The following is a 10,272-nucleotide window of genomic DNA, read 5'->3' as shown; positions in this document are numbered from 1 at the left end:
TGCTGAGTTCCTAACTGGCTCTCTTGCATTCAACACGTGAGCATGATAAGGCCTTGCTATCCCACCCAACTGTGCGTGCTGCCTGATCTAGTTTCCCAGCTTCTCGTTCACTCAAACTGGTTTCTTTATGGTATCAGTGAACTGTCTCACTTTGTCTGATGAGCAGTTTGCAAATCTAAATCTAAAATGTTTAAGCTTCTCTGCTCCTGTTAGAGAAAACATCTGGAACTATGTGACCAAGTTTTCTCAGGTTCTCTTCTGAACTCTTTGATCACTTTTTAATCCATCTTCTGGCCTGCTTTTTTGTGTATTTTCTACTCAGTGGCTCGGATTCACTCAGTCTACAGTCTGAGGTCCTCTAATCATCTTCATGTGGAGATGCTATCGAGCCAGAGCCCACAACCCAAAGTGTGCCAGTTGCCTAAACCCACTAAGGTTTTCTGGGTTTTCCAAGACAGCCCTGCTGTTGCTTACACGCTATTACAGTATCTGGAGAAGTCTAATAGTTTAGCATCTAGGTGAGGTTCTCCAGAGCGTTCACTCCCTCTTCCAAACTCAGAAGGGCATAGGTCTTTTCTTAGATATAGTCTTGATTTGTAGTTTAGGGGGCATATTTTACATGCCCAAGGAATGTTGCCACTTGGTTGAGCACATTTACAAAAACAAAATTACAAAAAAACTGATCACAATTCTCTTCAGTCCGGAAGTGAATCCCCAAATTTCTCTTCACTTCCAGAGATATCACCATCATTTTTGTTTTCCTCCTTCCTTAATTCCATCTAATCACCAAGCCTCGTTCCTTGTTTTTCTCTGAGCTAGTCTTGAGTTGGGCCCCATCTGTGCCTATTGTCTCTCTTCATTAATTCAAGGATTTCAAGGACTGTGTTATATGGCCCATCAGGATCAATGATGGGTGAACAAAAGTCTTTTCCTCCATACTTTTGATTCTAGGTGATACTAAAAAAAAAGGAAAGTAACCAGAAGCCTGTGACAGCAGAGGATTCTGCATTGGATTCCCTATTCTCCCTTTGCTAAATCGATTCCTTTGACTTTAGGACTTTTCTATTAATTTCTGTAACTTCAACTTCATTGTTAGTATTATTCCCCCCGTATGGAACTCTTTTGCCAGGAGAAGAATCCCATAATATTTCTTTTATGTGCTCCTATCTCTTTCCTCCATGGAATTTGCCAATTTTACTTTATATGATTGCCAACTTTCTATGAATTTAGCGCTTCCATTTATTTCAAATCCTGGCTCTATACTTTTCTATTGTAATATTTCTTTTCAAGGTATGTATGCTAGAGTAAATATCTTAGACTTTGCTTAGTATTATTTCATTTACTATTACTGCAGCTTGAAGCCAAACTTCTCCAGTTTAAGGAGGGATATATATTATTATGGCATGACCTTCTTCAAGGCAAGGATCATGTCTTATTTAACTTTATATCGCTAACCTACAGACCAGGAAAAAGTACATGATTTGAGTGCAACAAATACATGCTGAATTAACAAATGCCACTGTGTGGTGTTGCCTTCCTCAGTAGGTTCTTTAAGTGCAGAAGATTTTGAGCTCCCTCACTTGGAAAATAGTGTTTAGGATACTGACAGCAAGAGTTATGAGCACTAAGAAAAACCTATGAACAGGTCCTTGCACAGAACTTGGCACAGAGAATTCAATATTTTGATTTGGAAGGTAGTATTCTGAACATTGCTCCTCCTTACCAGGATGTAGTCCAAACTCAAAGACTTGTAAAACTGATAGGTAAAATAAAAACTTGCTTCAACCTTAGGAAAATCCACAAGGACTACTGCTTACAGTGCTTTTTGTTAACTTTAACTCATTACTAAACCCATACCAAAGATGTGCCAATATACACTTACTTATCTTTTTCAAATATTTTGTAAAGACACCATCTATTTAGATACTTGGCTTCACAGTGGAGGGACCATTTTCCCCTCCCCTTCCTTGATTTTCATATGTGGAGGAGAAACTGTAGATCAATAAGTTGAACAGTCATTGGATACTCTGATGTGTTTAACATTGAAGTCCAAATATTTGTATTTAATCAGAGAATGAAAACTAGTGACCCAGAGGAACTGTAGAATCACTTTCATAATTCCGACGCTTTTGGAGTGGCAGTTGTCCCTAAATCAAGTTATGTCCCCAGTCTTTCTACTTGTAAGACAGGGAAAAATAGCCTGTACCCATATCTTCTTAGGAATAGCAACTATTATGGTACAGGGGAAAGAACACTGGCTTGGGGAAGATCATTTCAACTCAGTTCTCTCGTCTCCAAAATGAGATGTCCAAGTTAAACAGCCCCTAAGTCAATCCCTGGATTTAAAAGGATTTCAAAAATAGCATGAATTTTGTGGTCTTCTTTTTCTACCCAGAGTTGATCAAGGAAAGGAGGGTTGGTGTCTGTTAAGTAGAGACGGTGATTTGGCATGCAGTGTCCATAGGTGCTGATCATTTGTGGGATAGCACCATACAGAGCAGGCATGACGTCAAAGAGGATAAGCATGTCAGGTTGGTGAGAAGAACCCTAAGGAACTAGGAGCAGGCAGATTACTTGGATACTTTTTAAATAGGGTTGCTAATATTTGTATGAAAGTGAAAACTATTAATAGGTAGTTTTTTCACAATGTTCAAAGAATTACAAGTATCCCTTAGCAAGAAACAACCGGGCTTCTTGGCCCCTCCTCCAGGGATGGACTCAGAGGCAAAGAACTGCCAGTGTTCAAGTCAGTGCGGTTCAAGGCGATTCAAGGCAGGCTACCTGCAACCTCCAAGCTTTCTAGCTCACATCACACCTTAGACTCTTTATCTGCATACAGAGACTATTCATAGTTCCCAGTTGCAGGAAAGAGTCACAGGGATCCAATCCTAACGTTTAAATTCAAGTCCCCCACACAAATAAGCTGTCTGGCTTCCAGCAAGACCCCTGGGTTTCTGAGCTGATAAGTGGGTCAAAAGAAATAAGGATGTGGGGAGAGTTTTGTTTCTGGACTGGTCAGAGCCCACTGGCCAGCACTCTTCTACAAATTCCTACCAAATATGTTTTCAGGGAAATCTTATTTAATGAACTAATGCCAACCAATTTGTGAGGAATATTTGAAGAGGGGGCAACCTCATAATCCTGTCAGGATGAAACACCACAGCCCTGCAACTCGGTAGCCTCATACTTGAGAGATAGCGTGCTTTATCGTTTCATACATACCTCCCACCACCACCACCACCACCCACTCGCTATTCCGCCCCTGTCCCAGCCACACCTGCATTCTCTTCTCCACAAATAACTGGTTGGCTTTTTACATGGCTTATAAAAGATCTTGGCTTAGCTTTCTCTGTGCTGTGCAGTCTGGGGATACCCTCCAGGGAATCCTGCCCCAGACTCCGCACAGAATGGAAAAGTGTCCCCCTACTTCATGTGGGATGTGCATCACAGCAAGGAATGACCCCATGCCCTGTGGCTGTTGCTGCTATAGCCAACCTGAGTGCCCACATTCAATTCAAGGCAGTAAACTGTTTATGGCAGACACAGAAAAGGTATCTAAGTCACTCCACCCTAACCTACAGAATCAGGCTTTAAGGAGTCTCTTCTGTGAAAAGATACCCAATGACTCAGCTTTTGCATCATCCATTCAGCATAGCTGCCTGTGCCATCTGGAAGGGGAAATGCACAGGCTGAGAAGTTGGTGTCCTGGCTTTAAACCCCCAACTTCACCACTCAGCATTTAGGTACTGTCTCTGTAAACTGCTGAATGTAGTCTGCACATGTGTGAGAAGGAGGACCTGCTCCATTTACACAGTTGTTGCAAGGATTAAACAAACTTGAATCTTGTACATTGCTCAGTACTTGTAAAGAGCCTTGCCCAGACGAGGTGCTCAAGTTTTGTTTTTGTTTTTGTTTTTTCCCACTTTCCTCTCACCAACAAGACTAAATTATTACAAAGAGGTCTCCTTTAGGAGAGTTAAAATTTTCCTGTCTAAAGTGCAATTCTGGGGTAATGGACCAGGTTCCTGTCTGGCTCAGTTCAGGTATTAAAAGTGTCTTAAGAATCCTTCAGCAGCATGACTCTCTCCCATTGCAGGACTATCTGACAGAGGACCTTACGATCTGTTCCCTCCATCACTGGTCTCCTAGCCCCAGGTTTGTCAAAAATAAACTAAGTTTGACTAGGATTTTTAGACACTAAATGAAGATTATGGTATTAACTAGCCTTGTGAAATTCAAACTCATTTGACCTGGCAAGACCTTGCTGCTGGAGCCTCATGTCTCATTTTGGTTTCCTGATTTATGTTGAGACCAATTGTGTGTGTGTGTGTGTGTGTGTGTGTGTGTGTGTGTGTGTGTGTGTGACAGAGTGTACACACGTACATGTGCATCTCTCAGAAGTAACTAATCCAGCACTGCAGAGTGAGTTGGGTTAGTGTACCGTCAGTTCATGATTCAGTGTATTTTCTCAGGTATCTCAAACCGTGCAGTTGTTTTTCTGGTAAACCAGCCAAACTGATAAGGTCTACAGTGTTCCTCTGTTGCCCCTCTGTTTCCTTATACTCAACTCAGGAGACATGAACTTCAAAAGCCATAGGGGCTAGACTTGGAAAATCTTCAAACTTAGCTGCCACTTGAAATATCTTTGCTTTCACCTTAATTCTCCTTTGTATGTAAGAGACTGTGATGCACTTGAAACTGGAAACACAGCCAGACATAGCCAATACAAACTTTATGTTATAGCTAACTTTAAAGTCACAAACATGTTCCTATGGTAATTATCACACTCTGATATAAGCACGTAAAATCTTTAGTTCTACAGGATAAAATTGTATGCTCCTCTGTGTTTTCACAGTATCTGGCTTTCTTAAATAAAAACTTCTGCAATTCAATGTAAAATACTCATGTTGCTAACTTTTAGGCAAATAAGAACATGTATTATTTTTCTGCCTGAAGTCAGTAGTAGTAAACAGAAATATAAGTCATGCAGCTTTTCAAATCAAAAGCAGACACATTATGCTGTTTTATTGTATGGTGAACATATTTATTAGCAGAGCAATCACAAGTCCCAGTTTTTCTGGAATTGTCCTTATTTTGATGCCCTGAACCATCACCAAGCTTTGTATTTATGCAAAAAATTCAGTTTCTGTTTCTGAGAAAAATGTGCATCCATGATTCAATTCTAAGAAAAGTGGCACTGGCAGCTCTTGTAAAAAAAAAAAGTATGCATCATCATTTCAACTTGTCTTTGTAGAAACTACAGCTTCTTGGTCTGCTATTAAATCTGTGCTATCCCTATGTAAGATTGTTTGCAAGCCTAATTAGGAAGATTTTTTATCTCATCCTTATAAAACCCCAGTCTCCATTTTTTATGTACTTTGAGTACCCCAAGTGGGTTTATAATTACAAAATCTTAATTGGAGGTATACAGATGAAATACTTGTTTTTCAACTTAATTCCAATTTCCTAGAAAGATATTTTGATCTTTAATGTCTAAATACCTTAAAAAAAAAAAGCAAACAAGGTGCAGTTGGCTGTGATATTTGCCATTGGCAGAATCCTTAACAAAACAAAGAGGAAAATGCTTGCTTTTATGCTAGGAAAGAAAAGAAAAAACAGTCCTGGAATAATTTGTAACAAATGACTATCACTGGCTACTGGAATTGACACTGGGTTAAAGAGCTAAAGTTTGGAAGTAAAATAATTTTGCTACTCTTTAAAATATTTAGCAATTTAAAAATATTATTTAAAAAAAATTATCTCCCTCACAGTGTACACCACTTGGAGTGACATCCTCCATGCTGCTATTTTGCTACAATGTGGCTGTTTTTTCCCCTTCAAATGAAAATCTACAGAAATAAATTCTGCACAGGAGTTCCTGTACCCCACTTACATTCTCATGTAATATTTTGAAATATTTCTCTATGAAATATTTTGAGTGAATTTGCTGATCATAAAGTTTTTGTCCAAGTTGATTTTTAAAAATAGTTGTTTAAGATAATTAAAGGAATACATTGTTATTAAAAGTTAGCCAAGATAATTAATAAGAAAAATGAAAAAAGAACATTTCAAGGAATTTTGCTCTTTTTAATAGTTGCATGAGTTGGCTTTTCTTAGTTTATATCCAACTTGATTTTTAAAAATTAAGAAGTAGTTATTTAAAAGAATACATTGTTATTAAAAATTAGCCCAGACAACTAGTAAGAAAAATGAAAAAATGAAACATATTTCAAAGAATTTTGCTTTCTTCAACAGTTGTATGAGTTTTTCCAGGAAAATGTGCAAATATCAAGGTTACCTGGGTCTGCTGGTCACTTCTAGTTTTTGGACTCTTGAAGATGGTGAGTTTTGCTAATGATGCGCGGCTGTTTAAGAACCGGTGGCTTTTCTGGCAATCACTCTTTTCGTGCTATCTTTTATAAAGGTGCTTCTTGTTGCTAAGAGATCAGTTGCTTAGAGACCACATCATTTAAAAAAATATATATGTCAGGGGCCAACATAAATTATAACCAAATTTTGTCATTTCAGCTAGCCCTCTGAATGTTTGGCTTTTGTGATAGATCGGAGCGTACCAAGAGAAGCCAATTACTAATCACAAAGAAAAAACGGACTATCGGGAGGAGCAAAGATCTGTGCGTACGCTCCCATGGACAGAGAGTAATGCCACAGACTCCCTTTGATGGAGTCACATCGACACGAAGCTCTCTGAAACTTTGGTCCTAGACATAGGCTGCAAATACAGATTTATGCACACAGATGCCTGTCCTAGGCAAACTTGAGTGGAGCTACTTTCCCAAACGAAAAGGCTATGCTTAGGAAAATGTAAGTTGCAGGTCTAAAGTGATCACTGCTAGGTGTCTGTATGCATGAACATGTTGTTGTCTTTGCTCCAGATCTGAATGTATACATGGCGTGGTGTGGGGCCGTGATGGGTAGGGGGGTGCTTAGATAAAAGTCGTCTTTTGTCTTGTTTGCTGTGCTGAGATGCAGCGTTAGCCAGGAGACAGGAATAAATGCAATTGATTAAGTCAAGAGGGTTCAGCTTATGGGAATCTCCCCTTGCCCCCTTTGTTGTATGACTCTGCCCATTGTGATCCTCTCCTCAGGATAAATACAGGTGCAGTCCTTCCTAGGGATGCTTATGTTTTGGGTATGCTGAATGTGTCCCAAAGGAAAGGATCAAAGTCCTTTAATATTCAAAGGAATGGTGCCTCCATTCCAAGCTTCCAAACAGATAGGATGGGAGGGATATGAGTGGCAAAATAAATCGACACAGTCTTTTACTATTTAGCTCCATAACATAGCTCCTTCCTGCATCTGTGCTTTTTCCACTCCTCCTCCTCCCGCTAAGGTCTCTTTGATCCTACCTTAGGCAGAAAGAAAGTAAAAAATCAGAAACTTGCCACTAAGGTCAAGAAGTAACATAGTTAGAAGGGTGTCTGAGATTTTATTTCTCTTCTTTTTTCTCTACTAGTCCTCAAAGGGATTGCTGCAATAGAACTCTTTATGTGTTTAGCTTGCCTGGCAAAAGCACCTTATACTGAGCATGTTGTGAGGGAGAAGGTGAGTTGAGGATGGGGGCTGCACATATATGGTTAGTCCTCAGTAGCTCTGGCCATCATTAAGGAGTCCCATGCTATTACCCTTGTATAAAGTGGGTGAAAGATCCACAAGTTTTAACTTATTTAGAGATCTGAGCATGCATCAATAAGACAAAAATGAGGAAAGTCTTTGTCTTCGTTCTAATCCCCCCAAATTCCTTCTTTATATCTGGGGAGACATGTGGAAGATGAAAGGGGAAGAGTCAAAGCTAGCAGGAGTTAGGGGTAACAAACAGCAATTAAAATTCCAGGGCACACAGTGCCTTGGAAACACTAGTTGATGAGAGGGAGCTAGGGAAGGTTTAGGGGGACAGAGGCCTTGAATGGTACTTTACGTGCCACAAGGATAGAAAGTACCTTCTGCTCTTCTTTCCTGTCACAGGATTTTGCACATGGCTTTTGCATTAGGGGCACAAAAGACATTTTTGTTAAATGTTAAGGGAGAAAAGCAGAGAAGAAATATGCCTCAGTGTGTCAAACTGTTATTTGGCACCATACCCCAAGCACCTGACTTCCTCCCCAGCATCATGTGCTCATCTCCTTGGCTGGAGAGTAGGGGACTCAGAGATCAATGAAGGACCCATCCAGTTGTCAGCACTCAGCAACAACTGAGAGAAATACACTTGGAGCGGTTGAGGACTCTGCTTGTAAATGTCCCAACTTGAAAGAAACTTTTGGCACAGATGTAGCTACTTGTTTCAAATAGTGTAATCCAATATTATTCTGGGCTACGCAGTAGAGTTGACACCTGTGCACAGGTGCCTGGACTACCAAGCCACCCTACTTCTGAGTTGCCTAGCTCGTATAAGTTCCATCTCCCAGTTTCATGAATAGGGGAGCTGCTCTGTATTCCATGATACCAGAACAGTGGGTGTCACTGAGAGACTAAGCCCCCCAAATTGCACTGCCATTGAAGGGTCCTAATGCTGGGAGCCCTAATACTACTCCCAGCTGAGTACCTAGAGGTCCTGTCTCTTGCTGATGGCACAACCTTCAGAAATTCCCACAAAGCTTCACTTCTCCTGGATGAAAACCCAGCAAACACCCTTTCTGGAAAGGCTCATCAAGTCCTCTACTAGCTAGAAGGTAGAAAGGATCCATTGAGAAGTTTCCAGTATTGTGACCTCAACTATTCCTCTAGGAACCTGTTTCCAGAAGCTTTTAGACTGGCCAACAGAAAGACACAACTTAGGAGCATTTAAAAACAAAGGCTGCCACAGGGGTTTGGGACACTTTGGGTCCCAAAACAGGTGGAAGCAGCTGAGGAGCCCTTAACACAAGGCTGCTTTCCCCCAAGCCATTTCTCCTGGCCAGGTTGCCTTATGCTGGGGAGGAACTACTCCGAGGCTGGAGCACTAGCAGCAGGCAGCACAAGAGGAAGGCCTGCCCAGAGAAGCCACAAGCAGTCACCCATCCATGCCAGCAGCTCTGTCAAAGAGTAGGGTCTAGGCAGCAAGCAGAGTGGGCTGATGCATGTAGCAAAGAACAGCTCAAGTTAAGCTCCAGGACAACTCTGGGAAGTAGAGGTGAGAGTCAGTGTGAGTTCCCCCAGGGGAAGGCACTTGTACTGGCTAGAGGTGCTGCAATCAAGCTTACCCCTGGTGCTGGTTGTCTCTCTGGACTCTGAAAAGTGTTAGGTTCACACAGACCTCTGCAAGACCTGAGGTGATGGAGGTAGGGGGCTATGGTCCATAAGGACCCCTTTCCGTTCCTAACACAGAAAAAATATGCCTTCCACTTCCACTAAGTTCCCAAAGCTGTATGCACCCCAACTCTGGCAGCCAGCCTGTCATTGGAGAAGCAGTAACAACCCTCTTCCAGGATGGTGCTCAGCAAAGGGCACACCAACCACTCCTGGTCTCCCGGGCAATCACGTATATCCATCTCCTTAGTTCTCAGACATTTGGGGCAGGAAGCTCTTGGGCTGCATTCCATGTGATAATTACAGTAACAAAAGATCAGAGCCTAGTAAGCACCCACAGGATAGTCCAATTTCATTACATGTTTTGGAGAAAGAACCATTGTGTCCTTCTCATACATGGCTTGGCTCTGGCTGATCCTCTTCACAGCTGGCCGTTTATCTGTAGCTACTGCCTAACAGTTCTCAGGCGTGAATTATATGCTGCAAGTAGGCGACTAAGTAGGAAAGCATAGGGAAGGAGAAAGACTATGAAGTGGTGGGGTGGTGTGAAAGAAACCAGAAGCCAAGTGTCCTCTCTTGAATTTTTAAGATAATGTGTCCCACATTAAGATGCATGATTAATATTCCCCACCAAACCAGTTCCACAGGCACCCATGAGCTGTAGTTATCTTCTAATCTTTCAGAGAAAGCCAACTACTAATTACAACACAGTTGAAGGCCAACAGTGGTATATGTGTGTGTGTGTATTTTCTTCTTCCTTGGGGGACAAAGTATGACAATTAAAATGGGCACAATGCTCAACAAGCTTCCATTCTTCTCTCAGTCCTGACTTTTGAAATCCATCTCTTCTTGTCTCCTCTCCTTCCTCTACCTGTACATCCCACCCAGCAACTTCTCTGCAGGTGAATACCCTCATGTTCACACCTCATCCACAGGCTTCCACCAGCACCACACTTCTGCCTCCATATAGCAGATCTGCAAATGAAATGAAAATAAAAGCCAAAAAACACTTAACTTCTCTATCCTGAG

The sequence above is a fragment of the Ochotona princeps genome, chromosome 6 (assembly GCF_030435755.1).
Source record: "Ochotona princeps isolate mOchPri1 chromosome 6, mOchPri1.hap1, whole genome shotgun sequence".
Classification (NCBI taxonomy): domain Eukaryota; kingdom Metazoa; phylum Chordata; class Mammalia; order Lagomorpha; family Ochotonidae; genus Ochotona; species Ochotona princeps.
This window is presented reverse-complemented; position numbering follows the sequence as displayed.